The sequence below is a fragment of the Eschrichtius robustus genome, chromosome 2, assembly GCF_028021215.1.
Source record: "Eschrichtius robustus isolate mEscRob2 chromosome 2, mEscRob2.pri, whole genome shotgun sequence".
Taxonomy (NCBI): domain Eukaryota; kingdom Metazoa; phylum Chordata; class Mammalia; order Artiodactyla; family Eschrichtiidae; genus Eschrichtius; species Eschrichtius robustus.
In genome coordinates, this window is record NC_090825.1 from 137,093,844 (window position 1) to 137,114,263 (window position 20,420).

Genomic DNA, 20,420 nt, shown 5'->3' on the forward strand with positions numbered 1-20,420 from the left:
TAATATTATCCACTCATTTACCCTTGAAGACTTTTTGAAATCAATGTCGGTGACTTCTACTACTAGGGCAATGCTAGAGCTGGAAGCTTGCATTTCCATTAAATTTGATATTTTAATAAGTGCTTCCTAGGGATAATTCTATTTTTTCTTCACAATAATCATGTGTAATCAGGATAGACCATATACCAACTTTACAGTCAGATCAGGAAATGAAAATCCAGACCCATCACTTTCTCTGTCACTGGCACTCAGTGGCTCAGTAACTGGACCAGATGATACCGGAGGGGCAATGGAGCAATTTCTCAGCGCCTCTTCAAATGTGAGATTGCGATTCACTGGACCCACTTTCCCTCACCTTTCCCTTGTCTGCAGGTAAGTATTTTGGATTCTTTTTTTTTTTTTAATTTCAAGTCCATCCCTCTCTCTTCATCCAGGTCAGAACCCAGGACCAAGCCATGGTTCTCCCGTGGGCACTTGCAATAGCCACCTAAATGGACTCCCTGTTTACACTCTTGTTCCCCTCAAATTTGTCTGTGGTAATTTTCTTTTGACAGTGGAAGAGCTCTATGACTGATATCTGATTTCTGGAAAAAGAAAGTACCTGGTGAGTTCACCAGTTCGCTGCATAACAGAGATGACTGCTAACCTCTTTCTTTGAGGGCAACTTTAAGTGTTCTTGTGTTTGATAATGAACAATTGGCATATTGCATAGGCTAGAGTTCCTGTTATCAATCATTTAAATGTTTTCAGCCTGGGGGCTTAGATCCTCAGTGAGGCCATATCAAAGGTTGTTTGCTAGACCAAGTAGGCTGTTAAAGAGGACAGCTCTTTCCTTCCAGAACTGTCCAAGATCTACAGTGGGGACAAGGGTAGTCACCTGTAGGCTTGTTGTGAGGTTCAAAGGCGAAGATGTATATAAAGCACTTAAGCACAATACTCAGCAATTAACATATGCTCACTAAACGTTACAGGCCACTATCATTCTTAAAATGGTATTGATTCTCTTGTTGTTAAATAATAATTTAGAAGCTACGAGGTCTGAAAATACACTATTAACACATTGAGAATTCCTCTAGCCTATTCTTAGCACCCAGCACAGGGTTTGGTGTTCCCTAACCTTACATGTAAACTGTTATTGTACACACAAATATTTATTAAATTTATTAAATGAGTGAATGTTAAGAAGAACACCACATTCAGGAATCTTCCTAACTTGTTAATTAGCTGAGGTCTTGACAGCTTCACCAATTTTTCAGGTTCTTATGAGGAAAGTACTAGAAATTGTAGAGACATTATTTCTCTTCCTATTAGCATTGAAAAATTCTTGTTGATATGTCTTTGATGATATCAAAGATTCCACTGAAGTAAAGAAGAAAGGAGATAGGTATTTCATACTTAGGAGAGATAATATAAGGAAGGACAATACAGGCCCATTTTACACTGATAGATCATGAAACACCATTACTACTCTGCAGGGTTTAGTATAAAATGGAAAACACAGGCGGTGGAGACACAGTGGTTAAGTTGTTTAACAGCATTTAACTACCCTCACTGCCTGGACACTTATACAGAAAGGCATACATTTAAATGTCTAAACAATAAAAGAAAGTATATTAAACCAATACATCAACAAAGGAGAAACAATTTTGTCTTTCTGTACAGTGGTGCATCATTAGAAAGATACAATTAGCATCAGTGTGGAAAATGTTTCCTTAAAACTGGACTGTTTAAATTACATAATATACACTAGGATAGTAAATTCATCACACTGAATTTTAAACCAGGAGCTTGAGGTATGAGTCTGGTGGGGACATGAATCCTACTCCCTCCCTCACTTCTAAGCAGGAATACATCTCTCTCACACATCCGTTTTCGCCCCTCCCATCTTCTCCTCTTTCCTTCCTTCCAAATTATCAGATAACTGGTTGTGGGTAGGACAACACAGTCCTCAGTCTTTGAAACAGCCCAGTCTGCCCAGTCCCAGGGATCCCCTTAACTGGCCCTTCATCTAAGCAGGTTTCCCTGATGGCCATGTTACACAACGTGACCTCATCATTCCTGTATCAGAAGTGGACACTTCACTTGAGTAGGACCAGGGGCTCATTCACCACAATTTGGCAAGAGGTGAAGTGAAGAGAAGGAGAGAAGGAGAGAAGGAAGGGGAGGGAGGAGGAAAGGAGAGTGTGATGGCTTCTTCTCTTCAGTCAGGTCTCTGCTCATGTGTCCCTCAGGCCTTTCCTGACCACCCAAGCTGAAGATGCACCCCTCAGCCACTCTCTGTATAACAAGCCCTGTTTTACCTGCTTTGTGTCACTTATTAATATGAGGAATGATCTTGTCCTTGTTTTTGTGTTTTATTGATCTATCTTTCCTCTCTGGTGATAACTGTACTAGCAGGGACCTTGGTTTCCTTGGTCCCTGTGTCTTTGGAGCCTAGAACAGTACTTGACACACACAGACATTCAAATATTGAATGAGTTTATAAAAAGGAAAACAGACATATGATTTTTGTTTCAGTGTCAGAAGCTACAGACTAGTGACTCTTTGTCCATTTAGGATAACTCCATCTGATATCATAGGGAGAATTCGATTCACAATGTCAACAGTTAAATTCCTCCGAAGGTCTTCTCCTCTCCTCCTCCCCTAAATTATACTCCCCATTTTTATTCACTCTCTTAGTGAAAGATAACACTCAGGGTATAAGAAGCATCTTCTAGAATAATTTAAGCCAAGTCTCTAATGACTACAAGTAGCTCCTTGTGCCATTTTACTTTCCTAATTTCATAGACAAAAGGAAACATCACTTAATTCTCCAATTCTGGACAAGGAAAAAAGTCCAGAGAAGAAAAGGAATCATTCATCTCAATTAAATTTTGCAAACACTTGGCCTCTTTTATCAAATAACTTTGAGCTTTAAAATAGGTAAACTCTCTTCTGTAGGATATGAACTACCTAGAGCTTAGAGGATAATTTACTCATTGTTGAAGTTAACTTTTTTTGAGAGCCACCATGTTCAGGAAACTATTCCAAATAAGATATACAAAAAAGAACAAAGACATGTATTTTCTTCAGGAGCTGATAATCTAATCATGTATTCTAGATGAGCACAAAACAGTTACAAAAGAACACAGGGTTAAGTACCCAACATATAACAGAACCTAAAGGAGCTACGGACATTTGTAGTTACAAGTGCTCACTTTGGGTGGTAGGGTAGAACACATGTATTTGTGAAATTAATATTTGCCTTTAAGCAATAATTATGTACTAGTCCCCGGGTGGATAAAACAGAGTTGGTCTCATGGAGCTTATTATTTACTAGAGGGGACTGAGAAGTAAAGAAATAAATACTTACAAACTGTGATAAATACTGTGATAAAAAACAAACAGGGTAGTATGAGAAAAATATCTTAGGGGACCTACTTTCAGCAGGAGGCAGGGGCAAAGGGATTTTGAAAGGCTTGTCTAAGGAGATGACACTTAAGTTTAGATCTAAAGCAAGGGGATGACATGGTCAAGAAAGGGATGGGAGGATGCAGGTGGAGGAAACACATGTGTGGATTCCCTAGAAACGTCATCACTTTGGCATGTTAGTTAAAGGAAATGGAAGAAAGTCACGTGACTGGAGTAAAGCAAGCAGAATAGCCTGAGATGAGTTTGGAAATGCAGGCTGATCAGGAAAAGCTTTGCAGGTTATTGTAGGGAGTGTGTTTACTTGGGTAAGATGGAAAATTACCTAGGTATATCACAGCTTCTTTTTATTTAGATCTCAATCACTTAATAATTACCGACTAGGCACAGTGCTAGGCACTGCTTCATGGCAAATTGAAATGGGTAGACCTCAGAGGAGTGCCCCTGAAATGGACTATTGCAACTTATTGATAAGGAGACCCAGGGCTTGGCTGAGAATACAAAGTCTTCACTCCTAAGCCCAGTCCTCACCCTTGGTCTCATCATAAGCATTCAGACATATGAATAGCCTTATCTATTCTCTGCTCATCATTAATAAGGGGAAATTACAAAAGGGAAAAATGCCTTTATCAGAAGAAATTTCTTTAATCTAGTTACAACTAGATAATGTTTTACATCTGCTTCTGAGGCATCCCAAATGGAGGCCTTTTATTATTAGCATTGCCAGAGTTGTGCTAAGTCTGCTGTATGCCAAATGCTTCGGAAGATCCCACTGACAGCCATGGCTGTTGTGATGGTTGGAAATTACAAGCCGTGATGTCAGGAGTCCCACCTGCTCCAACGAGTCGGAAGAGGCTAAAATAGTACGTAGAGGATGATAAGTGTGAAGAAGAACGTGCAGCCTTTCTTTGATCCCCTGAGAGTGGGAGGAAAAATTCTAAACACTTCTATAGCCAGCCATTTCCTATTTGGTCTGGGATGTTACATTTTAAAGGATTGGGAGAGCAACACATGATTTAGATTTTTCTAGACTGCTAGAATCTTTAACCTTTTAAAAATGTCACTTATTTTACTTTTTTTTAATTGAGGTATAATTGACATATAACACTATATTAGGTTCAAGTATACAATGTAATGATTTGATATTTGTATATACTGACAATTGATCACCACGATAATTCTAGTTAGCTTCTGTCACCATACATAGTCACCACATTTTTCTTGTGATGAGAACATTTAAGATTTACTCTTTTTAGCAACTTTCAAATATGCAGTACAGTATTATTAACTATAGTCACATGTTGTACATTACATTCCCATAACTTATTTATTTTATAACTGGAAATTTGTAGCTTTTGATGCCCTTCACCCATTTTGTCCACCCCTCACACCCTACCCCCTGCCTCTGTAAGCTCATTTTTTTGGCTTTGTTTTTTGTTTTACTTTTATGTTTTTTAGATTGCACATATAAATGAGATCGGACAGTATTTGTCTTTATATGTCTGACTTATTTAACTTAGCATAATGCCCTCAAAGTCTATCTATGTTGTCACAAATGTCAGCCTGCTAGAATCTTTGCAGAACTCTCCCAACTTTAGTGTGCATGTGACTCATCTGGGCATCTTGTTAAGATGAAGATTTTGCTTTGGGAACTTACAGGTGGGGCCAACATCCTGCATTTCTAACAAGCTCCTGGGGATGCAGGAGGTGCTGGTCCATGAGCCAAAATTTGTAAGGAGCTATAAAATCTATTTTAAAATTAGGGTGATACAGAGCTGATGAGAGATACTGGTAAGACAACTTTGTTTTAAATCTATTTTCCTACTTAGGAGTCTTATAGCCTTGAATGCCCATAATGACTGGTTTCCTCCTGTGTGTTTTCCCCTCTTGTTTTCTCTTTCAAAATGCAAATAATTTATGAGCTGAAATACATCAAAGTTTAACAAATTCTCTTGAGTCTACTTCCAGATATCTTTATCACAGCTCTTAATGTTCTATGTCCTTTCTTTTTGTGCCCTTATCATTTTTCCCCTGGATTGCTCCAGGAGCACCTTAATTAGACATCTTAGACATCTTGCCTTTTATCTCCATTATGGCTTTTCATATAGAAGACAGAGCTATTTTTCCAAAATGGAAATCGTATGTCATGACCCATCCTAAAATCCTTGAATGGTTCCATATTTCCTTCAGGATAAAATTTAACAGGATCCTGAGAAGAATTTTTCCTGTTATTCTGAAATTATAGTAAGACCCAAAGTTGAGGATAAAAGGCATTAATTTTTTCACATCCCAAATTCAATTAGCTGCTAAGAGAGCTTAACAAGATATAAACAGATAAAGGGATTTTTAACAGGGAATTAGCTGTAAGCAATTGTGGAAGCTGGTTAAGCAGTCTCTGTGAAGACTGTTGTTTCTGTGTTTGGCTGGAAGGGAAGATGGATGTAAAGCAGGGGGATCAAGAGCAACCTGGAAGACACAAGCTCAGCCTGGAACCCCACTGAAACCCTGTCAGTTTGTGCCTCTGAGCTTGTTGACAACAGTGCCCTGTAGAAGCCAGGGTCCTTCATCACAAAAGTAAATACACATACCTCGCCCAGAAGTTGGAGAAGCTAAAAAGGATTCATGAAAAGGTAGAGCAATTTCAGATCTAGCTCCTGCTTCATGAAAACAAAGTGTCCTCAGATCAGCAAATATGTACATGAACTAAATAATGGATGTTGCTTCCCTTTCATCCTCCAAATCTCCCAAGAATCTTCCCTGTAGTACAACCTAACCAGAAACGTACCAGAAAGTGAGTACTGGAAAATGTACTTCGGTCTAGTCAAGTTGACACACTACACAGTCATCACAGTCGGTTTATTTTTAAAAATAGGTTCATAGGACCATATTACTTTTTTCAGAGTATTTATCTTAGAACTTGGAAATATATTTCTCCTTCATTAGTCAATGAGACTCATTAAAGCAGAAGATGTACTTGGTTTTGCCCATCACTAAATTCATAGTGACCAGCCTAAAACATCACAAATAGACCCTCCTATTTACTCAATAATGATTGAATGAATGCATGGATGAATAAAAGGCAATAAAAATGTAGGAATAAAAATATATTTGGCTTGTGTCAAGTTTCTGAAATGTGGAGGCCCTGGGCCCATGGGACGTTTGAAATAATAACCAAAAGGAATTCTTGTCAGATGTAAACTGATTCCAGCCAATATGGTATAGTAGGAATCATATTTACCCTCCTCCATGAAACATTTAAAAATAACCACAGAAATATATGAAACAGCAGTGTTCAAAACACTGAACAACAGTCAACGAGGAACAGTGATCCTCAGGAAACAAGAAACGAATGAGATGAACCAATGATTGCCTCAGCTTGTTGCCTTGAGAGAGTTTCTAGGTCATGGTGCAGTGGGGGAAAACACAAGCAGAACACAACAGATTCCCTGAGTTGAGGGAACAGAGCTGAGAGTCCAAGGAAACCAAGACAATTAGAGTTCACAGGACAGAGTACTGGAGAGGAGAAAACCTACAGAGAGATAATCACAGAGATTTGCATAAGGTCTTCATAGAGTATACAGCAGAGGACTGATCAGAGCATGAACATGAGAAAATTACCTGAGAGAAAGAACCATACAGAAGGATTAAAGTGCCTGGCACTCACACAGGGAGGGTAGTATTGACACAGAACTGACACAGATTTTTATATTAGCAGACAAGGACATTAAAACAATAATTATAATGTAAAATTTCAAAAAGTTAAGTAGACATATAAGATACAAAAATCAATCAAATTAAATTTCTAGAAATAAAAACTATAATAACTAAGATGAAAAATATGCTGAACTGATTTCACGTCAGATCAAATAGATCAGTATGGGGTACAGAAATTGAAGATGTATCAATAGAACCTATCCACAATGAAACACAGTAAGAATAAAAAATAGACAAGAAACAAAAAGAGTATTAGTGAGCAGTGGGAATACGTCAAGCAGCCTAATGTACCTGTAATTAGAGTATCCAAAGGAGAGAAGGCACAGAAAAATTATACCAAGAAAAAATGACTAACAACTTTCCAAATTTGATGGAAACTATAAACCAATGGACCTAAGAAACTACAAGAGATCTCAATTACAGGAAACATCATGAAAACTATACTGAGGCACATTATAATCAAATTGCTCAAAACTAATAATTGAGAAAAATCTTATGTATAAGGTAATAAAATTAAAGATAATAGCAGAATTCTCACCAGAAACAATAAAACTGTGCAAGTGAAAACATCTTTAAAGTACTGGAAGTAAAAAGTGTCAGCTGATAAATTTATACCCAATGAAACTATCTATTAAAAATGAAGGTGAGGGACTTCCCTGGTGGTCCAGTGGTTGAGACTTCGTCTTCCGATGCAGCGGGTGCAGGTTTGATCCCTGTTCAGGCAGCTAAGATCCCACATGCCTCGGAATCAAAAAACCAAAACATAAAACAGAAGCAATATTGTAACAAATTCAATAAAGACTTTAAAAATGGTCCACATCAAAAAATCTATTATAAGGGAATACTAAGGATGATTGCATATCAACAAATTAAGTAACTTACAGAAAATGGACAAATTCTTAGAAAGACACAAACTATTAAAATATAGTAAAGAAAAAAATCTGAATAGACCTATAATAAGAGACTGAATTAGTAATCAAAAATTTTCCCACAAAGAAAAGCCTACAAATAGATGATTTCAATGGTAAATTCTGCCAAATGTTGAAAAATGAATTAACACTAGTCTATCACAAACTCATCCAAAAAAATTTAAGAGAAGGAGACCTCCTTCCCTCTTCCTTCTATGAAAAAATTTCTACCCTGATACCAAAAGTAGATAATGACATTACAAGGAAACTACAGACCAATATCTCTCATGAATACAAACTCAAAAACCCTCAAAAATAATAGAAACAGAATTTGGTAACATATACAAAAAAAAGAGCATATACCACCACCAAATGAGATTTATCCCAGAAATGCAAGACTGGATCAATATACGTAAATCAATCGATGTAATACAGCATATTAATAAAAGACAAAAATGACATGATCATATCATTTGATGAAGAATAAGCATTTGAAAAAATACAACTCCCTTTCCTGATAAAAAAAACACTCAACAAACTAGGAATAGGAGTAAACTTCCTCAACCTGATAAAGGGCCCCTATTTAAAAAAAACCCCAAAGACTGATAGCATCATTCTTAAAGCAGAAAGCGTTCTCCCTTAGATCAGGAATACAGCAAGGATGCCCACTCTTGCCTCTTCTACTTAAAATTGCAGTGTAGGTTCTAGCCACTGTAATTAGGAAAGAAAAAGAAATAAAGGCATCAAGACTGGAAAGGAAGAAATAAAATGATTTCCATATAAAAGACCTGAGGAATAAACACAAAAAACTATTACATCTAATAAATAAGTTCAGCAAGTTTACAGAATACAAGATCAATACACAAAAATCAATTGTATATCTATACATTAGCAATAAGCTCTGAAAATAAAATTATGAAATAATTCCACTTAAAATTAAAAAGAATAAAATATTTAGGAATAAATTTAACTGAAGATGTGTACTGTGAAGACTTGTGCACTGAAAACTACAAAACATCATTGAGAGCTACTAAAGAAAAACTGAATAAATTGAAAGACAGCCCATATATCTATATATCTAAGGATCTAGCATCCAATATTCTTTTTTGTTTGTTTGTTTGTTTGTTGTCGTGTTCCAGGAATCTTGTGTGCACCATGAAGTTACCGTCCTCCACCTGGTGGGGAATAATGAGGCAGGACCCTGTTTTATCACTGCACTATTGTTTCTTGATAGCTCTTTTGTTTCTGCATTCTTTCCTTTCCCGAATTAGAAACCGAATCTACCCTTTTGAACTCAAGGAAGGTCTAAGAGGCTGAAGACTTTTTCTTAAAAACAAGAAATGGGGGGAACACGGAAAGGCTTTTGTACTCAGGAGGGTCCCACAGGGTCCTGCTTGGTTCCAATTCCCCACTTTTCTTCAATATTCCTCAATCTTGAGGAGAACAAATGTTGGACAAGAAAGGGAATAACCTTTTGGGTAGACAGGTTAGTCATAAACCCTGCAGAGGAATTTTGGTTTTAGGGGGACTCAATTTCAGTCCCCAATCCTGTTTCAATCTTCTGCAAATCTTTCAGGGAATGGTATGATGCCCACTCTGGCTATGTCCTGCTGAAACAGGGGATAGTGCTGCCTCAATTTGGGGAATGGACACCAAGTTCGAAATATTCCCGAATTCCAAGACTTGGATCCACATCTTGTATGATTAAGATCTCAGTCCCTTAGTCCACCATTTTGGTGCAACAGACCCAATTAGAAGTAGTTCGAGTGAAAGCAGCTCTTTTGCCCCTTTCCTGTTTTCCCATTTCTGTTTCCCTCCAATGTTAAAAGAACCTAATTATAGGAATGAGATCATTAGGCAATTTAACCTAACTCCCGACTTATGCACACCATGCCTTGCATAACCTGTTGATTCTTTTCCTAGATTAAAAGAAGTAAGAATGAAGAATTAAGTAGTTAAAGAATGACTAGCTCTCTACCCATAACAGCCCCCTTAGGAATCCTGCAGGCAGATCATGCAGGCAAGGTAACTTCTGAAGAAAGAGTCAGCCAGTCTGCACACAATGGAGAATGATGCAGAATCCAACTTCCTGCCTTGAGTATTCACTGAGATTCTTCCCCCCTTTTCCCCTTTAAAAACTGTCATGGCTGAGCAGAATCTTTGAAGTTGGTCTCGGGACATGAGTCTACCTTCTCCCCAGAATGCTGGCTTTTCTGAATAAAGCATCTTTCCTTTCTACTGACACTTGCCTCTCAATTATTGGCTTTTGAGTGGGGAGTAGCCAAACTTGAGTTCAGTAACAAGAGAAGTGACCACCTGAACTGTAGTAGACAAAACAGATCTCATTCCCTGAGGAATTCAGGAGAATAAACCAGAAAACCTGTCTGGATCTGGCACTTCACAGGAGACTTGCTGTAGCCAGGTAGCCAGATGTCTAATTTTATCTAAGTAGGTTTTAACCTCTGATAGCTTCCAATATTCTTACACCTCAACAATAAAAAGACAAATAACCATAAAAATGAGTGAATAATTTGAATAGACATTATTCTAAAGAATATATACAAATGATCAATAAGCACCTCAGAAGTGCTCAAAATCATTAGCCAGTAGGGAAATGTAATTCCAAATCACAATGAGATACTACTTTATATTCACTAGGATGGCTATTTAAAAAAAAAAAGTCAAAAACAAGTGTTAGTAAGGACATGGAGAGATTGGAAATCTCATACACTGCTGGTGGGATTATGTAATGATGAAGCCACTGTGAAAAACAGTTTGATAGTTTTTCAAAATATTAAACATAGAGATACCTATAACGATGAACATAATTCTACTCTTATGTATATATCCAAAATAATTGAAACCATATATACACAAATGTTTATGTGTTATTCATAATAACCTAGTAGTAGAAAGAAAAAATAAATGTCCATCAACTAATGAATGGATGAACAAAATATAGTATATTCATATAACGGTAGATTCTTCAGCCATAAAAAGAATTAAATACTGCTACATGCTACTTGGAATGACCCTGAAAACATTAAGCCAAGTGAAGGAAGCAAAAAAAAAAAATGCCACATATTATAAAATTTCATTTACATGTAATGTCTAGAATAGGCAAATCTACAGAGGTAGGAAGTAGATTAGTAGGGACCTGGAACTGGGGGGAGGGGATAATGGGCAGTGACTATTAATGGGAATGGATATTCCTTTCAAGGTGATGTAAATATTCTAACACCAAATACCTCTACCCAATGACCATCAATATTACTGGTGAAGTAGTCTATGTATACATGAAAATATATGAATGTGTACTCTCTAATGTTTCACACAAATATTAACATGTTATAAACTTTGTTGATGACAAAAAAGCACAAGAAAAGATGTCAACATATTAGGCATTAGGGAATTGTAAATTAAAACCGTAATGATATATCTCTCCACACCTATTAGAATGACTAAAATTAGAAAAGACTTGACTATACCAATTGTAGGGGAAAATGTGGAGGAACTAAACTCTCAGACGTTGCTGCTGGGATTGTAATATCATGCACACACCTTAGACAAGATTTTGTCAGTGTTTTAAAGTGTTAGAAACACGCTTACCATCTCGTACAACCATTTCACTCTCAGATATGAACCCAAGAGGAAAGAAAATACATATGTTCATGCAGAAATCTGTACATGAGTGCTCACAGCATGTTTGTTTGCAATAGCCAAAATCTGAACCCAAACCAGATGCCCATCAATAGGGGAAGAGATAAACAAATTGTGGTTATCCACACAATGGAATACTATTCCACAGTCCAAAGGAAAAAGATTATTGTTGTACACGTCAGATTACTCTCAAAATTACTATGCTGAGTTAAAGAAGCCAGACAAAAGTTCCATACAGTAGAATTCTAAATATACAGAACTCTAGAAAATATAAACTATCCATTTTGATAGAAAGTGTGTGATGGGTTGCTTGGGGAATGAGGAGATATAGTGGTAAAGAGGATTAACTGGGGAGATGAGGAAACTTTTGAGGGTGATGGTTATGGTCAATATCATGATTGTGGTGGTGGTTTCCTGTGTGTATACATATGTCAAAATTTATTACACTGCATACTTTAAATTTATGTAGTTTATTGTAGGTCAGTTATTTACTAATGATGATAAATTTTATAAATAATTTTTTTATTTTAATGAAAAACAAATACAAATTAAACAGTATAAAATGACAAATATATAAACAGTTCACTTTGATGTTTTTTCAAAACTAAAATTTTGAATGATTTGATGATAATAATTGATTTTAAGTGTCTGAATTACTTATTGAGATAAATCAATGATTAAAAAATCTTTGAATAAATCTGAACAAATACAGTATCTTCTACCTTATTTAAGCAGAAAAATACATTTACACAGACATGCACACACACACACACACTGAGTAGTGAATCTGAGGATCAGTATTTTTGTAAATAGGAGGGAAAAAAATGAATAAATTTCGTGACATTTTGCTCTAAGTCCTGAGTGATCATGGATGACTAATATATACATATATTAATTATTAGCTCATTTTGACTCTTCATTTACTTGAATAAGTCCTCGATAAACATACTGCATAAATCAAAATTTTCAAAAACGCACCCAGTAAAAATTGTCTCCCTCCTAGTCCCGGTCCCTGGTATCTAGTACATCTACCTAATGATCATCAATGTTATTGGTAAGTTTGTCTATGTATAAAGAAAATAACCCTTTAATATTTAACATGATTATTAATATAACTATAAACATTGCTCTTCACTTTGTTTTTCTTATTTATCATGAAGGTCATATATCAATACATGAAAATTGCTCAGTTCTTTTAATCTGTTGCCTTGTTTCATATTGTATTGATGTGGATTATATATTTTTGACAGGTGCTTGTTAATGGATATTTTGGTTGTTTCTAACCTTCTGTTATCACTAGGATGCGTTGATGAAATTATTATACATAATATGCCTGAGTAAATCTTTTGGATAAATTTCTAGGAATTGAATTGCTGATAAAGGTGTATGCATGTTTAAATTAGAAATATTGTGAAGTTTTCCTACATGTAGGTTGAACCAGTTTACCATCTCACCAAAGAAGAATGTCACTGTTGACCCATAACTTCACTAATAGTAATTTATTAAACTCTGGTTTTTGTTAGTGTGACAAGTGAAGATGGTAGTTTTTAGTATTAATTTCATTTCGTATATGACGAATATGGGTAAAATTTTTCTGAAATATTTAGAGAAATATTATATTTCTTTTCTGTGAACTGTATTCATGCCATTTCTTCATTTTTTTAAAACCAGAATTTTATACGAAATTATCTAGGAAATCAAAGAGGAGGGAATACTTCCCAACTGACTCTGTGAGACCAGTTACTAAAATCAGACAAAGACCTGTTTAAAAAAGAAACCTGGCAGTCCTGCCTCTGGGTCAAGTCTGAGGCAGTTCAGGCTGTACTGAGGCTTTGGTTTTGCTAAGACTGTTATCATACAGGTGACCCCTTCGACCTGTCTTTCCCACTTGAATTCTCGATAACTTGCAAGAGCCAGGTGAGAAGAGGGCAGTGCTATAGGAGAAGAGACCACTGGAGTTATGCCAGCATTTAAAGTTATGTTCACCTTGGAGACCTTCAAGATGGCGGAGGAGTGAGACGTGGAGATTGCCTTCCTCCCCACAAATACATCAGAAATACATCTACATGTGGAACAACTACAGAACACCTACTGAATGCTGGCAGAAGACCTCAGACTTTCGAAAAAGAAAGAAACTCCCCACGTACCTGGGTAGGGTAAAAGAAAAAAGAAAAAACAGAGACAGAAGAATAGGGATGGAACCTGCACCTCTGGGAGGGAGCTGTGAAGGAGGAAAAGTTTCCACACACTAGGAAGCCCCTTCACTGGCAGAGACGGGGCGGTGAGCAGGGGGGAAGCTTTGGAGTCACGGGGGAGAGTGCATCAACAGGGGTGCGGAGGGCAAAGTGAAGACATTTCTGCACAGAGGATCGGTGCCAAGCAGCACTCACCAGCCCGAGAGGCTTGTCTGCTCACCCGCCGGGGCGGGTGGGGGCTGGGAGCTGAGGCTTGGGCTTCGGAGGTCAGACCCCAGGGAGAGGACTGGGGTTGGCTACGTGAACACAGCCTGAAGGGGGCAACTGCGCCACAGCTAGCCAGGAGGGAGTCCAGGAAAAAGTCTGGACCTGCCTAAGAGGCAAGAGACCATTGTTTCGGGGTGTGCAAGGAGAGGGATTCAGAGCACTGCCTAAATGAGCTCCAGAGACGGGTGTGACCGAAGCTATCAGCGTGGACCCCAGAGACGGGCATGAAATGCTAAGGCTGATGTTGCAGCCACCAAGAAGCCTGTGTGCAAGCACAGGTCACTATCTACACCTCCCCTCCTGGGAGCCTGTGCAGCCCGCCACTGCCAGGGTCCGGTGATCCAGGGACAACTTCCCCAGGAGAACACATGGTGCGCCTCAGCCTGTTGCAACATCCCGCTGGCCTCTGCGGCAGCAGTCAATCCCTGCATTCCATACCCCTCCCTAACCCCGGCCTGAGTGACCAGAGCCCCCTAATCAGCTGCTACTTTAACCCCATCCTGTCTGAGAGAAGAACAGATGCCCTCAGGCGACCTACACACAGAGGCAGGGCCAAATCCAAACCTGAACCCCAGAAGCTGTGCGAACAAAGAACAGAAAGGGAAACTTCTCCCAGCAGCCTCAGGAGCAGTGGATTAAATATCCACAATCAACTTGATGTATCCTGCATCTCTGTAATACCTGAATAGATAAGGAATCGTCCCAAAATTCAGGTAGTGGACTTTGGGAGCAACGATATATATATTTTTTCCTTTTTCTCTTTTTGTGAGCGTGTATGTGTATGATTCTTTGTGTGATTTTGTCTGTATAGCTTCACTTTTACCATTTGTCCTAGGGTTCTGTCTGTCCGTTTTTTTTTTAATTACTTTAAAAATTTTTTTATTTTTAATAATTAGATTTTTTTTTTATTTTAATAACTTTATTTTCTTTTATTCTTTCTTTTTTTTCTCCCTTTTTTTCTGAGCTGTGTGGCTGACAGTGTCTTGGTGCTCCAGCCGGGTGTCAGGTCTGGGCCTCTGAGGTAGGAGAGCTGAATTCAGGATATTGGTCCACCAGAGACCTCCCGGCTCCACGTTACATTAAACGGTGAAAGCTCTCCCAGAGATCTCTATCTCAATGCTAAGACCCAGCTCCACTCAATGACCAGCAAGCTACAGTGCTGGACACCCTATGCCAAGCAACTAGCAAGACAGGAACGCAACCCCACCCATTAGCAATGAGGCTGCCTAAAATCATAACAAGGTCACAGACACCCCAAAACACACCAATGGATGTGGTCATGCCCACCACAAAGACAAGATCCAGCCTCATTCACCAGAACACAGGCACCAGTCCCCTCCACCAGGAAGGCTACACAGCCCACTGAACCAACCTTACCCACTGGGGGCAGACACCAAAAACAACAGGAATGAAAAACCTGCAGCCTGCGAAAAGGAGACCCCAAACACAGTAACTTAAGCGAAATGAGAAGACAGAAAAACACAGAGCAGAAGAAGGAGCAAGGTAAAAACCCACCAGACCAAACAAATAAGAGGAAATAGGCAGTCTATCTGAAAAAGAATTCAGAGTAATGATAGTAAAGATGATGCAAAATATTGAATATAGAATGGAGAAAATACAGGAAACGTTTAACAAGGACCTAGAAGAACTAAAGATAAACAAACAATGATGAACAAAAGAATAAATGAAATTAAAAATTCTCTAAAAGGAATCAATAGCAGAATAACTGAGGCAGGAGAACGGATAAGTGACCTGGAAGATAAAATAGTGGAAATAACTACTGTAGGGCAGAATAAAGAAAAAGAAGGAAAAGATTTGAGGACAGTTTCAGAGACTTCTGGGACAACATTAAATGCACCAACATTTGAATTAGAGGGGTCCCAGAAGAAGAAGAGAAAAAGAAAGGGACTGAGAAAATATTTGAAGAGATTATAGTTGAAAACTTCCCTAATATGGGAAAGGAAAGAGTTAATCACATCCAGGAAGTGCAGAGAGTCCCATACAGGATAAATCCAAGGAGAAACACGCCAAGACACATATTAATCAAACAATCAAAAATTAAATACAAAGAAAAAATATTAAAAGCAACAAGTGAAAACCAAAAAATAACATACAAGAGAATCCCCATAAGGTTAATAGCTGATCTTTCAGCAGAAACTCTGTAAGCCAGAAGGGAGTGGCAGGACATATTGAAAGTGATGAAAGGGAAAAACCTACAACCAAGATTACTCTACCCAGCAAGGATCTCATTCAGATTTGACAAAGAAATTAAAACCTTTACAGACAAGCAAAAGCTAAGAGAATTCAGCTTTACAACAAATGCTAAAGGAACTTCTCTACACAGGAAACACAAGAGAAGGAAAAGATCTACAATAACAAACCCAAAACAATTAAGAAAATGGTAATAGGAACATACATATCAATAACTACCTTAAATGTAAATGGATTAAATGCTCCAGCCAAAAGACATAGACTGGCTGAATGGATCCAAAAACAAGACCCGTATATATGCTGTCTACAAGAGACCCACTTCAGACCCAGGAACACATACAGACTGAAAGTGAGGTGATGGAAAAAGATATTCCATGCAAATGGAAATCAAAAGAGAGCTGGAGTAGAAATTCTCATATCAGACAAAATAGACTAAAATAAAGACTATTACAAGAAATAAAGAAGGACACTACATAATGATCAAGGGATCAGTCCAAGAAGAAGATGTAACAATTGTAAATATTTATGCATCCACCATAGGAGCACCTCAATACATAAGGCAAGTACTAACAGCCATAAAAGGGGAAACTGACAATAACACTATCCTAGTAGGGAACTTTAACACACCACTTTCACCAATGGACAAATCATCCAAAATGAAAATAAATAAGGAAACACATGCTTTAAATGATACATTAAACAAGTTGGACTTAATTGATGCTTATGGGACATTCCATCCGAAAACAACAGAGTACACTTTCTTCACAAGTGCTCATGGAACATTCTCCAGGAAGGATCATATCTTTGGTCACAAATCAAGCCTTGGTAAATTTAAGAAAATTGAAATTGTATCAAGTATCTTTTCCGACCACAACGCTATAAGACTAGGTATCAATTACAGGAAAAAAATACAAATACATGGAGGCTAAACAATACACTACTTAATAACCAAGAGATCACTGAAGAAATCAAAGAGGAAATCAAAAAATACCTAGAAACAAATGACAATGAAAACACGACGACCCAAAACCTATGGGATTCAGCAAAAGCAGTTATAAGAGGGAAGTTTATAGCAATACAACCTTACCTCAAGAAACAAGAAACATCTCAAATAAACAACCGAATCTTACACCTACAGCAATTAGAGAAAGAAGAACAAAAAACCCCAAAGTTAGCAGAAGGAAAGAAATCATAAAGATCAGATCAAAAATAAAGAAATGAAGGAAACAATAGCAAAGATCAATAAAACTAAAAGCTGGTTCTTTGAGAAGATAAACAAAATTGATAAACCATTAGCCAGACTCATTAAGAAAAAAAGGGAGAAGACTCAAATCAATAGAATTAGAAATGAAAACGGAGAAGTAACAACTGACACTGCAGAAATACAAAGGATCATGAGAGATTACTATAAGGAAGTATATGCCAATAAAATGGACAGCTTGGAAGAAATGGACACATTCTTAGAAAAGCACAACCTTCTGAGATGGAACAGGAAGAAATAGAAAATATAAACAGACCAATCACAAGCACTGAAATTGAGACTGTGAGTAAAAATCTTCCAACAAACAAAAGCCCAGGACCAGATGGTTTCACAGGCGAATTCTATCAAACATTTAGAGAAGAGCTAACACCTATACTTCTCAAACTCTTCCAAAATATAGCAGAGGGGGGAATACTCCCAAATTCATTCTACGAGGCCACCATCACCCTGACACCAAAACCAGACAAAGATGTCACAAAGAAAGAAAACTACAGGCCAATATCACTGATGAACTTACATGTAAAAATCCTCAACAAAATACTAGTAAACAGAATCCAACAGCACATTAAAAGGATCACACATCATGATCAAGTGGAGTTTATCCCAGGAATGCAAGGATTCTTAAATATACACAAATCAATCAATGTGATACACCATATTAACAAAATGAAGGATAAAAACCATATGATCATCTCAATAGATGCAGAAAAAGCTTTTGACAAAATTCAACACCCATTTATGATAAAATCCCTCCAGAAAGTAGGCATACAGGGAACTTACCTCAACATAATAAAGGCCATATATGACAAACCCACAGCCAACATTGTTCTCAAAGTTGAAAAACTGAAACCGTTTCCTTTAAGATCAGGAACAAGACAAGGTTGCCCACTCTCACTGCTATTATTCAACATAGTTTTGGAAGTTGTAGCCACAGCATTCAGAGAAGAAGAAGAAATAAAAGGAATCCAAATTGGAAAAGAAGAAGTAAAGCTGTCACTGTTGGCAGATGACATGATACTATACATAGAGAATCCTAAAGACACTACCAGAAAACTACTAGAGCTAATCAATGAATTTGGTAAAGTAGCAGGGTACACCATTAATGCGCAGAAGTCTCTTGCATTCCTATACACTAATGCTGAAAAATCTGAAAGAGAAATTAAGGAAACACTCTCATTTACCATTGCAACAAAAAGAATTAACTACCTAGGAAGAAACCTACCTAAGGAGACAAAAGACCTGTATGCAGATAACTATAAGACACTGATGAAAGAAATTAAAGTTGATACAAACAGATGGAGAGATATACCATGTTCTTGGATTGGAAGAATCAACATTTTGAAAATGGCTCTACTACCCAAAGCAATCTACAGATTCAATGCAATCCCTATCAAACTACCAATGGCATTTTTCACAGAACTAGAACAAAAAAATTCACAACTTGTATGGAAACACAAAAGATCCATAATAGCCAAAGCAATGTTGAGAAAGAAATATGGAGCTGGAGGAATCAGGCTCCCTGACTTCAGACTATACTACAAAACTACAGTAATCAAGACAGTATGGTATTGGCACAAAAACAGAAATATAGATCATTGGAACAGGATAGAAAGCCCAGAGATAAATCCATGCACTTGTGGTCAGCTAATCTATGATAAAGAAGGTAAGGATATACAATGGAGAAAAGACAGCCTCTTCAATAAATGGTGCTGGGTAAACTGGACAGCTACATGTAAAAGAATGAAATTAGAACACTCCCTAGCACCATACACAAAAATAAACTCAAAATGGATTAAAGAACTAAATGTAAGGCCAGACACTATCAAACTCTTAGAGAAAAACACAGGCAGAACACTCTATGACAAAAATCACAGCAAGATCCTTTTTGACTCACCTCCTAGAGTAATGGAAATAAAAACAAAAGTAAACAAATGGGACCTAATGAAACTTAAAAGCTTTTGCACACCAAAGGAAACCATAAACAAGATGAAAAGACAACCCTCAGAGTGGGAGAAAATATTTGCAAATGAAGCAACTGGCAAAGGACTAATCTCCAAAATTTACAAGCAGCTCATGCAGCTCAATATCAAAAAAGCAAACAACCCAATCCAAAAATGGGCAGAAGACCTAAATAGACATTACTCCAAAGAAGATATAGAGACAGCCAACAAACACATGAAAGAATGCTCAACATCACTAACCATTAGAGAAATGCAAATCAAAACTACAATGAGGCATCACCTCACACCAGTCAGATTGGCCATCATCAAAAGTCTACAAACACTAAATGCTGGAGAGGGTGTGGAGAAAAGGGAACCCTCTTGCACTGTTGGTGGGAATGTAAATTGATACAGCCACTCTGGAGAACAGTATGGAGGTTCCTTAAAGAACTAAAAATAGAACTACCATATAACCCAGAAATCCCACTACTGGGCATATACCCTGAGAAAAACATAATTCAAAAAGAGTCATGTACCACAATGTTCATTGCAGCTCTATTTACAATAGCCAGGACATGGAAGCAACCTAAGTGTCCATCGACAGATGAATGGATAAGGAAGATGTGGCACATATATAGAATGGAATATTACTCAGCCATGAAAAGAAATGAAATTGTGTTACTTGTAGTGAGGTGGATGGACCTAGAATCTGTCATACAGAGTGAAGTAAGTCAGAAAGAGAAAAACAAATACTACATGCTAACACATATATATGGAATCTTAAAAAAAAAGAAAAAATGTTTATGAAGAACCTAGAGGCAGGACAGGAATAATAACGCAGATGTAGAGATGGACC